Source organism: Leptopilina heterotoma, unplaced genomic scaffold (genome assembly GCF_015476425.1).
Source record: "Leptopilina heterotoma isolate Lh14 unplaced genomic scaffold, ASM1547642v1 Lhet_83, whole genome shotgun sequence".
Lineage (NCBI taxonomy): Eukaryota > Metazoa > Arthropoda > Insecta > Hymenoptera > Figitidae > Leptopilina > Leptopilina heterotoma.
Genome location: NW_025111188.1, coordinates 684,271 through 695,975, shown reverse-complemented (window position 1 = coordinate 695,975; position 11,705 = coordinate 684,271). Strand labels below are relative to the sequence as shown.

Here is an 11,705-nt window from a genome sequence, read left to right as displayed (position 1 = left end):
TTAATTTATTATTAATAATAAAATTGAAATGTTGAAAATAATTTTGAATAAGTTACAGTAACAATATTCTTATAATGTAAAATAATGTAAAATAATGATTTTATCAATTTTCCATCTTTAATGTATTATAAAACATGAAGAAATCGATTACTTCGAGTCGAAAACTCTGAGTTATCGATTTCTTCATGTTTTATAGTTATGAAAAATTTAATATTTAAATTAAAATTTATTTTAAGTAAAATCTTCTCTTATTTGTTTCGGCCTTGTTATATTTTTGTCAGTTGGTCCAGGATTGGTTTATCATTTTTTTTTTTTTATTAACAATTTATAATAATTTTTTATACGTTGTTTAATTTCGAGAAGGTTTGAATTTAATATTTTTGAAAATCTTAATTCTTATGGAAAAGTTTATTAAAGGCCTCGTAAAATTGATCTGACAGAATATTTACTAACGGACGTAAAATTATTCAAACAAATATTCTTTCTATTTAAGAAACATTCTTTATTTATGTGATGGAGAGAATATTTTTATTCTTTGGGAACAGATTCTTGTTTTAATCAAGTTTTGTGTTATACATTGAGTATTGGAAAATTCCTTAGATATCGCTCTGGTAGAATTCTAATGACCGACGTCTGGTTTCGTGATTCGTATGTACATATATATGTAGGAGAGTCGAACTGTCCGATAAGAGGGAATATTTTCGTATTGCGAATTGGCGCGTGTCGGTCAATTGAAATGCATGTGGTTAGAGTGTGCAACAAGAATTTCTTAAATGGTTGATTCGTTGTGGCTGAGGAATGCATGGAAATTCACAGCCCACCGCTATACTTCTTTTTAAATTGTCCTACTGCACAGGGAGAGTGTCAGTTAGATAGGTATGTACCTATATATATATATGTGACGCGTGACACGTGTTAATCGTGCTGTTGCTGCTGTTACTGCTGGCTGCTGCTGCTACTTCTGAGGCATGTGTGTATATTTGTATATATACCTCCCTCACTCCTTTCTACTGGACCCAAAGGTTTCTTATAATGTACACAATTCTATAAAATTGTGTTCTTTAGTACATATCCTGTAATAACTTATTCTCTATATTATATGTTCTCTAATACATAACCTATTAACAGCATGTGACTGTTAGAAATTCAACAGTAATTTTTTCGATCACTTTTCTCTTTAAATATTCAATAAATTGAGCTGAAATTTTGTAAGAAAGTCTAAAATATAATAAAGAAGGGCAGTGATGTGCAAGAGTTTTAATAATTCAAAAATAAATTATAATAAAACACTTTGAAACTTTAACAGCATGTGACTGTTAGAAATTTAATGGTAACATTTTCGACCACATTTCTCTTTAAATATTTAATATAAATTAAGCTGAAATTTTCTAAGAAAGTCTAAAATATAATAAAGAAGGGCAGTGATGTGCAAAAGTTTTAATAATTCAAAAATAAATTATAATAAAACACTTTGTAATCGGTAAAGACGAGAAATTGATTAAAAGTAACCAAGTGACCGTGACAACTGATAATTTTAATAAGTAATTTTAAAAATATTAAAACTTTTGCACATCACTGCCCTTCTTTATTGTATTCTAGACTTTTTTACGAAATTTCAGCTCAATTTATATTAAATATTTAAAGAGAAAAGTGGTCGAAAATGTTACCATTGTCAACCTAACAATCACATCATTTCAATTCAATTATTATTTTCTACAATTTTTAAATAAAATACTTCTTTAAATTTAAATCAATTATTTTCAATAATTTTTAACAAAGTTCTTTGAAAATTTTTATATCCATTATTCTACACTTCAATTTTACGAATATTTAAATTATTCGAAAGTGTTCTTCAATTAAATATAAATTAGAAAATAAAAAATTGAAATAATTTTAAAAAAATTTTGCTTAAGCTTTTTGAAAAAAATTATTTCTATAAAATTTTTAATTTAACGATGAAAAATTAAGATTCTCCAAGATTTTAATGTGAAACCTTTAAAAAAATTCAATTATTGCTAAAAATTGCAATTATTAGTAACTTCTCGAAAATTCAATATTATTATCTAAAACTTTCAATGAAATTAATTTTTAAATAAATTTTTATTGTAAAAAATTCTACGAGAATTCAATTATTTAAATACAAAAATAATTGATTTATTATATAATTGAATGTTTCTCAAAATTCTTAAGCATAATTACCAATTCTTTTTTAATAATTTAATTCCTATGAAATTGTTATTATTTATGAAAATAATTGAATGTTTGTAAAGAATTTGATAAAATTTTGTTTAAATAATTGAATCCTTTAGAAAATTTTAGTGAAATAGTAGATATAGTAGATTTTTACACCATTGAGTTAAAAAAATTTTTTGGTAATCATTGAATTTCGGCGAAGAATTTTATTCAAATTTTTAAGAATAATTGCGTTATTAGCGGAATCAATTTAAAATTATATTAAAAATAGTTGAATTCTTGCAACGATTTTTATAAAATTTTTTTTAAATAATTGAATTCCTCAGAAGAATTTTATTATTTATAAAAATAATTTAATTTTTGTGAAAAATTTTATAAAAATCTTTTTAAATAATTGATTTTTTTCGAAAAATTTTAGGGAAATTCTGTTGTAAATAATTTAATTCCTGTAAATATTTTTTTATTTATGAAAATAATTGAATTTTTCTCACCGAACTTTAAAAAGTTTTTTAAATAATTGCATTCTTTAGAAGAATTAAAAAAAAAATTTTTTAAATGTTTTTTTTCAAAAAGTATTATGAAAATTGTGTTTTAAATAATTGAATTTCTTTAAAAATTGTATATTATTTATGAGAAAAATTGAATTTTGCAAAGAATTTTATTAAATTTCCTGAAAATATCTGAATTTCTGTAAAGAATTTTGATTATTTATTAAGATAATTTAGATTCTTTCGAGGAATTTTAATAACATTTTTATAAATAATTACATTTTTCGAGGAATTCGATTAAAATTGTATTAAAATATTAAAAATAATTGGAATTTTGCAATGAGTTATATTATTTATGAAACTATTTGAATTATTACGAAGAATTTTATAAAAACGTTTCAAAAAATTTTTTTTTTCCAAAATAATTTATGCAAATTCTATTTTTACTAATTGAATTGTAGAAACTTTGTCAAAATTGTCTTTAAATAATTGAATTCTTAAGGGAAATTTTATTAAAAACGTAGATATACAAATATTGAATTTAGAAAAAATTTTGAAAATAATTGAAATTTTGCCATGAATTTTATTATAATTTTTGAAAATAATTCGATTCTTGTGATGAATGCAATTATTTATGAAAATAGTTGAAAATTTTGCCAAGAATTTTATTAAAATTCTTGAAAATAATTGAATTTTGCTATTTATAAAAATAATTGAAATTTTGAAGAGAATTTTTAAAAATTTTTTGAAAATAATTGAATTTATGGGAAGAATTTTATTACTTTTGAAAATAATTGAATTCTTGTGATGAATATTGTTATTTATGAACATAATTGAATTTTGGAAAGAATTTTATTAAAATTCCTGAAAATAATTGAATTTCTGCGAAGGATTTCTTTATTTATCAAAATAATTGAATTCTATTGAAGAGAAGGAAATTTTTTTTGAAAATAATTGAAATTTTGACAAGAATTTTATTAAAATTTTGCTAAATAATTGAATTTCTAGAAAGAATTTTAATATTTATTAAAATAGTTGAATTCTTTTAAAGAATTGCGTTAAAATTTTTAAAAATTAAAATTTGAAACTAATTTTAGTAGAATTGAAATAAAAATTTTTATAAAAAATTTATAAATGTAAAAATTTATAAACGAAAGCAAAATACTATAAATTAAAAATTTTCCTTTTTTGATCTTGCTGTGATTTACACAAAATTTTAATTTTCGATTCCAGAGTAAAAGAGGAGTTTAAATTAAAAATTCGAAAATATTATAAATTTATAACCGATTTGTCTAACAATTGACGAACATTACGGGACTGACATTATATCGTAAAAAATATCGATAGGAATCTCAATGGTTTTAATGGTTTAATTATGTTTTTTCGTCACGTATGAATGGACAGTTAAAGTCCCTGTTTTAGTATATGGTGACAAAGCTACCGCGTTTACGCATAAATTTATTTTTCATGTTAATGCACACCACTTCATCGTCATAATCAATTCTGAAATTCAGTAAAGTAGACGTTAAAAAACACTGTCAGAATTTTAAAAAATAATTTTAAACCTCGTGTATGGTGCGAAATGCAAATCAATCATAAAAGAAGAATTTATAAAACACACTCTGTATATTTTATTGTATTTAATTTACTTTACTTTACACTTTTAAAGTTTTTAAAATAAATGAAAATATCAAAAAAGTTTTCATTTTTTCGAAAACATTTTTTTTTTTTTTTAAAGAAATCTTTTATTGAATATAAAATATATTAATTATTACATATATTATAATAATAAAATACCAAAGCTAATCTATTGCTACGATTGTAGAATTAATTCTGCAAATTGAATCTCCTTATATAGGTGTGAAGAAGAGTAAAAAAGCGCTATCGCTTCCTTTTATCGTTTCTACACAAATATATACAATTTAATTGAAATAAACCTGCTTCATGCTTTTTAAAAAGAGGAAAGAAGATTGTAATACAGTTGTTGAAAACAAGTTAAAGATATAAAGTTAATTATCCATTTCCCCGCCACCCTTTTTTTCTCCCAATTACGGTCAACTAAATAACTCGAAAAAAAGATACAATAACAAATGATTTTGTCAATTTTTTCCAATTAAAAAAAATATTAAAAATAATTATCACCTTAAGTAAATTTCTTTAACGAAAAAAAAAAGATATATGGCTTTATAAAAATTTTATCTTTATTTAAATATTTTGAATATAACCTTGAAATAAAAGTACAAGTTGATTATAAAATCTGCTTATCTGACATTAACTTTTGTTTAAACGCCATAAAATTTTACAAAGAATTCATTATAACTGATTAAAGAATAACTGTATCTGATTAAAGATGAGTCTCAGAGTTCACTTATCTAAAAAATAATTTATTTAAAAATTTCTATAAATATATTTATAGAAAAAGAGAGATTGATACTGATATACAAAAATATGACAATGACAATGTTACAATTGAATACCTTGATGAAAAAATCAAATATAGACTATATTTAAATTAAGTAAACTGCATCTGATTCTTGCATCAATGTGTTCACAATGTTGTGAAAGAAATCGAAAAATTGAAACATTGTATTACTATTTGGATTTTGTAAATACTGTAATAATTTCTATCCAAATTTATTTTAGACATTGTAGATTTTTTTTCTAATTTTTTTCTAATTTTTTTCTAACAGAGATAACGTATATGCTCTTTCATTATTTCAATAATCCAATAAACTCTAAATAATTCAATGATTAAAGAGTCATTGACCTATTTTTTGTGTTTTTATTCTTAACTTTATGAAAAAATTTTTAATTTATCTAGGACAAATTTTCATTAATTTCTAATAGAATTACAAAATTGCCACAGGTCAGAAAAGTCAGGAATTTTTATTAAAAGTAATGGAAAAAATTAAATTTTTAGAATTCATGAGAAAATTCTGAATTTTGGTGCTTTTTTTGTTTGACACATAAACTATGAAATTAGCTCGAATTCTAATATAAATCCTTCAATTGTTTCAATTTCTGACAATAATTTCTTTTTAAATAACTTCATTTTTGAAGAACTATCATAAAATTATTACATAGAAATTATTTAATTAGTAATTTTACTTCAATATTTTGAAATTAACTGAATTTTAAAAGAGTTGGGTTTACAATTTTCATAAATAGATGAACTTCAAAATTATAATTTTAAAAAACTTAGAATTTTGAAAATTTTTAATAATTCCAATTCTTCTGAACTTCATTAAATTTTTTAATATATATTTTATTAATTATTAAATATAATGGAATTATAGAAAAATTTTAGTTAAAAACACTAAAAAAATTGAATTTTGGAAAAGTTACAAATGATTGCAGAAATTCAATTATTTTCAAATGTAACAAAATTCTTCGCAGAAATTCAATTATTATTTTCAAAAACTGTTTTAAAAATTCTTGTCAAGATTTCAATTATCTCTATAAATAGAAAAATTTGTCTACGAAATTCAATTATTTTCAAAAATAATAACATTTTTTACAGGGATTCAATTATTTTTCATAATTAATAAAACTCTTTTTTGAAATTCAATTATAATCATGAATTTTAATAAAATTCTTTGCAAAATTCAATTATTTTTTATAAATAACTAATATTCACCACAAAAATTCAATTATTTTCAAAAGTAATAAAATTCTTCGCAGAAATTCAATTATTTTCAAAAAATGTTAAAAAATTCTTTTCAAGATTTTAATTATTATTAAAAATTTTAAAATTTTACGCCGAAATTTAATTATTTTCAAAAATTTTTCTTAATTCAATAATTTTTAATATCTACTACTTTAATAAAATTTCCTAAAGGAATTCAATTATTTAAAAAAAATTTTAATACAATTCTACTCAAACATTTAATTATTTTTATAAATAATATAAATTTCACAGGAAGTCAATTATTTACAAATTATTAATAAATTTCTTCGCAATAATATAATTATTTTCAAAAATAATAACATTTTTTACAGAGATTTAATTATTTTTCAAAAATAATAAAACTCTTTTTAGGAATTCAATTCTTTTCATGAATTTTAATAAAATTCTTTGCAAAATTCAATTATTTTTATAAATAACTTATATTCATCACAAGAATTCAATTATTTTTAAAGGTAATAAAATTCTACTTATAGAAATTCAATTATTTTCCTAAATTGTTTAAAAATTCTTGTCAAGATTTTAATTATTTTTATAAGTCTTCGAAATTCAATTATTTCCAAAATTTTTTTTTAATTCAATGATATTTAATATCAGACAATATCTACTATTTTTATAAAATTTGTTAAAAAAATTCAATAATTTAAAAATGTTTTTTATAAAATTTTACACAAACATTAAATTATTTTCATAAATAATAAATATTTCATAGGAATTCAATTCTTTTATAAACATTTTGATTAAATTCTACATCATTAATTTAATTATAATGAATTCAATTATAATAAAATTCTTCTCTGAAATTTAATCATTTTCAAAAAATTTTAATAACATTCTTGAGTAAATTTAAATTATTTTCAAAAATTTTCCTCAATTCAATGCTTTTGAAAATCCACTATTTGAATAAAATTTTCCCAAAGAATTCAATTATTTAAAAATTAAAAACAATTTTGTTAAAATTCTTATTAGTTTTTAATAAATTTTTAATAAATTTCTTCGCAATAATTCAATTATTATCATAATTAATAACATTTTTTACAGGGATTTAATTATTTTCATAAATAATAAAACTCTTTTTAGGAATTTAATTCCCAAAAAAATTAAATTAAATTTATAAAAAAATTTATAAAATTAAATAATTTATATTATATTATAATTTATAAAATTAAATATTTAAATTTATAAAATTTATTAAATTTAATTAAAATTTAATTCTTTGCAAAATTAAATTATTTTTATAAATAACTATTATTCATCACAAGAATTCAATTATTTTCAAAAGTAATGAAATTCTTTTAAGAAATTCATTTATTTTCAAAACCTGTTTACAAATTCTTGTCAAGATTTCAATTATCTTTATTCTTTATAAATATAGGGAAATTTGTGGCCGAAATTCAATTATTTAAAAATTTTATGATAAAATTCTTTATGAGAATTCAATTTTAAGAAACATTCTCTTATTCAATAAATTATTTATGTTTATATTTAAATAATTGAATTCCCGTAGAATTTTCTATAATAAAAATTGATTCAAAAATGAATTTCAGTTAAAATTTTAGATAATAATTGAATATAAAAAGCATGTAGCGTGAATTTTTAGAAATAATTAAATTTTTAAAATGTTTCCAATTGAAAGCTTTGAAAATCTGAAATTTCCATACTTTTAACTTCTGACAATTGTGTAGAATTAATTTTTTTGAAAAAGTTTAACTGAAATTTTATTTGTAAACTATTTGTCTATTTGTAGTTTTTATTTTCTCTAATAAATATTTAATTGAGGAATTTTCAAGTAATCAAAATTCCGTAAAATTGAATTTTTTTTTTTTGTTTTATTTGCAAAATTATCAAACCCACGGTTAGAAAACCATTAAAGGGTTTTACTACATTGTAGTATATAAAATAAATCATAGAATTTAAACTATAAAAATAGATAAACAAAAAATAAGTAAACAAATGAATTTGAAAATTCTTAAAGAACTTTTTCAAAAATTATTAAAAATAATTGATTTAAAGAAGAATTTTAGTTAAAAATTGAGAGAAATAATAATTTAATTGAAATGATGAAAATAATTTTGAAGAAGTTACAGTAGAAATGTTCTTATAATATTTTTTTGTTGTTTAAATTTCCCTCACTTATTCTTATAATATAAAATAATGATTTTATCACTTGTCATATTTAATTATTATAAAACACGAAGAAATCGATCAAAATCGATCGAATCAAAATCAATGAAATCGATATCAAGATTGATATCTTCATGTTTTATAATAAATATTCTTCTAAGTTGTTGAATTTCAAAAAGGTTTGAATTTGAACGTTTTGAAGAATTTTAATTCCTACGGAAAAATAATAATGATTGAATATTGATTTAAAAAAGAAGTTATTGATGTTTACGAATAATTTTACAATATCAGGAATTTCTGAATGAATGTAATAGAACATTTTTTTGCGTATCCAATAATTTTTAGAGTGAATCACAGAATATTCTTTAGGGGCAGAAAAAAATTAAAATTTTGTCTGGAAATCAGGGAAAACAAAATTCAATTTTTGGGACAACCCTGACATTGTCAGTTAGTATGTATTATTAAAATTTAGTATCCCAAGAAACTAAATTTGAATATCTAGATGGTTGTCCTATATAGTTACTACCCATGATTAGCTAGATAGTAAATTTAACTGTCCATTTTTCTCCATGTGTTAATGGTAATAATTAAAAGCAAAAAAAAAAAAAATCTGGACTTGCAGAAATCTATAAATTTTTAGTGGTGAGAGAACCCGTCACCATTTCTGGTATAACTACGACTATATACAACCAGCGAAGTCATTTTTCTCATACGCCATATAAAAATCAAGCTCCATTTAGGTAGTGTAAAAAAAGCAGTGGTGCACGTCATCCAACAGCGGCGACAGCATGCGCAAACGTAATATGCAAATCGAGTGTAGGGAGACGATGTCGATAAATCACCCAGACCTCATATCCAAAGCGCCTACCATACAGGGCCTTATATACACTCCTCTTAAATAGTGAATACCTCCGGCGATGAAGGCGATCGGCCTCTGTTATAAAATACAAAAAAAAAACTCCCCCTTCTTCCTCCTTACCCTGTCGATGACACTTTTGTCGCCTTGATGACCTTACTACTACTACTACTACTACTACTACTAATACTAATACCACTGTCCCCCACCCCTAAAAAAAAAGAAATTCGCCTCTACAAACTTGAGCCACACGTTTCACAAAAGTGAGCATCTGAAAATGTTTGACAGTACCAATAGGAGCGCGCGAGAGCTCTCCCCTTGTTAAGCAGCACGCGTCGTGTGGCCCGACGTCGAAAATGCAAATTCCGCGATCGTATAACGACAATAAGAGACCAGAAGCAATAGCGACCCTATTTTCAAAAAGGGTCACCCTTTAATCAGCTCAAAATCATGTTTCGCACTTAAACAGAAACCAAATTTTATTCACACCAATCAACGCTTCTCTTGATGTTAAAAAAAGAAATTTAATTTCTTTAATTTAATTCAAATAAATTTATAATTATAGGAAATGAATTTATCATTCGGTATTAATTACCTATTTATATTAAAGGAAGAGAGATTTAAGATTTCCATTCCGAGAGATTGTTAACTTTTTCCTTTAATAAAATAAATTTAATTAATTTTATAAGATAACAGTGTTGCCAAAAATCAGAAAGGTCAGGGAAGTCAGGGAAATTAGAATTAATTAGGGAAATCAGGGAAAAGTCCGCGATTTTTATTAAAAGAACTGAAAAACATTAAATTTGTATAATTTGCATGAAAAAAATTTTTTCTACTTCTGACAATAATTTTTTTTTTTAAATAACTTCATTCTTGAAGAACTATTATAAAATTATTATATACTTTGAAATTATTTAATAAATAATTTTACTTGCAAATTTCATAATTAATTGAATTTCAAAAAAATTGTGTTTACAATCTTCATAAATAGATGAACTTCAAAGGTTTCAATTAGAAATTTTAGAAAATATGAATTTATAATGAATTTAAATAGAAATTTTAAGAACAACTGATTACAGAAATTCAATTATTTTCAAAAGTCATAAACTTTGCATAAATTCAATTATGTTCAATAAATTTTTAAAAATTCTCGTCAAAATTTCAATTATTTTTATAAATAATAAAATTGTTCTCCGAAATTAAATTATTTTCAAAAATATTAATTAAATTCTTTGCAAAAATTCAATTATTTTCATAAATAATAAAATTTATAACTGGGATTTAATTATTTTTAGGAATTTTAATATATTCTTTGCAAAATTTCAATTATCTTTATGAATAATAAAATTATTCTCAAAAATTCAATTATTTTCAAAAAATTTAATAAAATTCTTGTCAAAATTTCAATGATTTTCAAAAATTTTCCCACATTTCAATTATTTTTGGTATCTACTATATGTTAAAAAATTTTTCCAAAAGAATTCAATTATTTTAAACAAAGTTTTAATAATATTCTTTGCAAACATTAAATTATTTTCATAAATAATAAAGAACTGATTACAGAAATTCAATTATTTTCAAAAGTAATAAAATTCTTCACAGAAATTCAATTATTTTCAAAAATTGTATAAAATTCCTCGTCAAGATATCAATTACCTTTATAAATAGCGAAATTTTTGTCCAAAATTTAATTTTTTTCAATTTTTAATGAATTTTTTCGAAAGAATTCAAATATATTCAGAGAATTGAAAAAAATAGTTCTGAGAAATTCAATTATTTCGAAAAATTTAAATAAAATGCTTTTAAAAATTTATTCTATTATTTAAAAAATTTTTTTTTAAATAATTTTTTTTTTAAATTCTTTACAAGATTTAGTTAAATAAAATTTTCCTAAACAATTCAATTATTTTCAATACAATTCTTCTTAAGAATTCAATTATTTTCACAAATAATACATTTTTTTATGGGAATTCAATTATTTAAAAAAATTTGAATAAAATTCTTCACAAGAAATTAATTATTTTCATAAATAATAATAGTTTTCTCCGTAATTCAATTATTTTCACAAATAAAATTCTTCACATAAATTCAATTCTTTAATGAAATTTTTAATAAAATTCGTTGTAAGAATTCAATTATTTTCATAAATAACAAAACGTATCGCAGAATTTCAATTATTTTTTATACAATTTTAAATAAAATGATAGAAAATTGCATTTATTCTTAAAGTTTTTTTTTTTAATTCGCTGAAAGAATTTAATTATTTTAAAAAATTTTAATATATTCCAGTAATTCTTCATAAAAATTCAATTTTAAGAAATATTCAATTATTCAATGAATAATTTATTTTTGTATTCAA

At 21.1% G+C, this 11,705-nt stretch overlaps 1 protein-coding gene across 1 annotated transcript in view; it reads left to right on the top strand.

Annotated features, from left to right (window-relative positions):
• Positions 1–733: 733 nt before the first annotated feature.
• LOC122511472 (ly6/PLAUR domain-containing protein 6-like) overlaps positions 734–11,705 on the top strand; it is a 267,729-nt gene continuing 256,757 nt past the window's right edge. The window contains exon 1 of the mRNA XM_043626707.1: positions 734–876. The gene's annotated coding sequence lies outside the window, so the exon portion shown is untranslated. The remainder of the gene's footprint in view (positions 877–11,705) is intronic.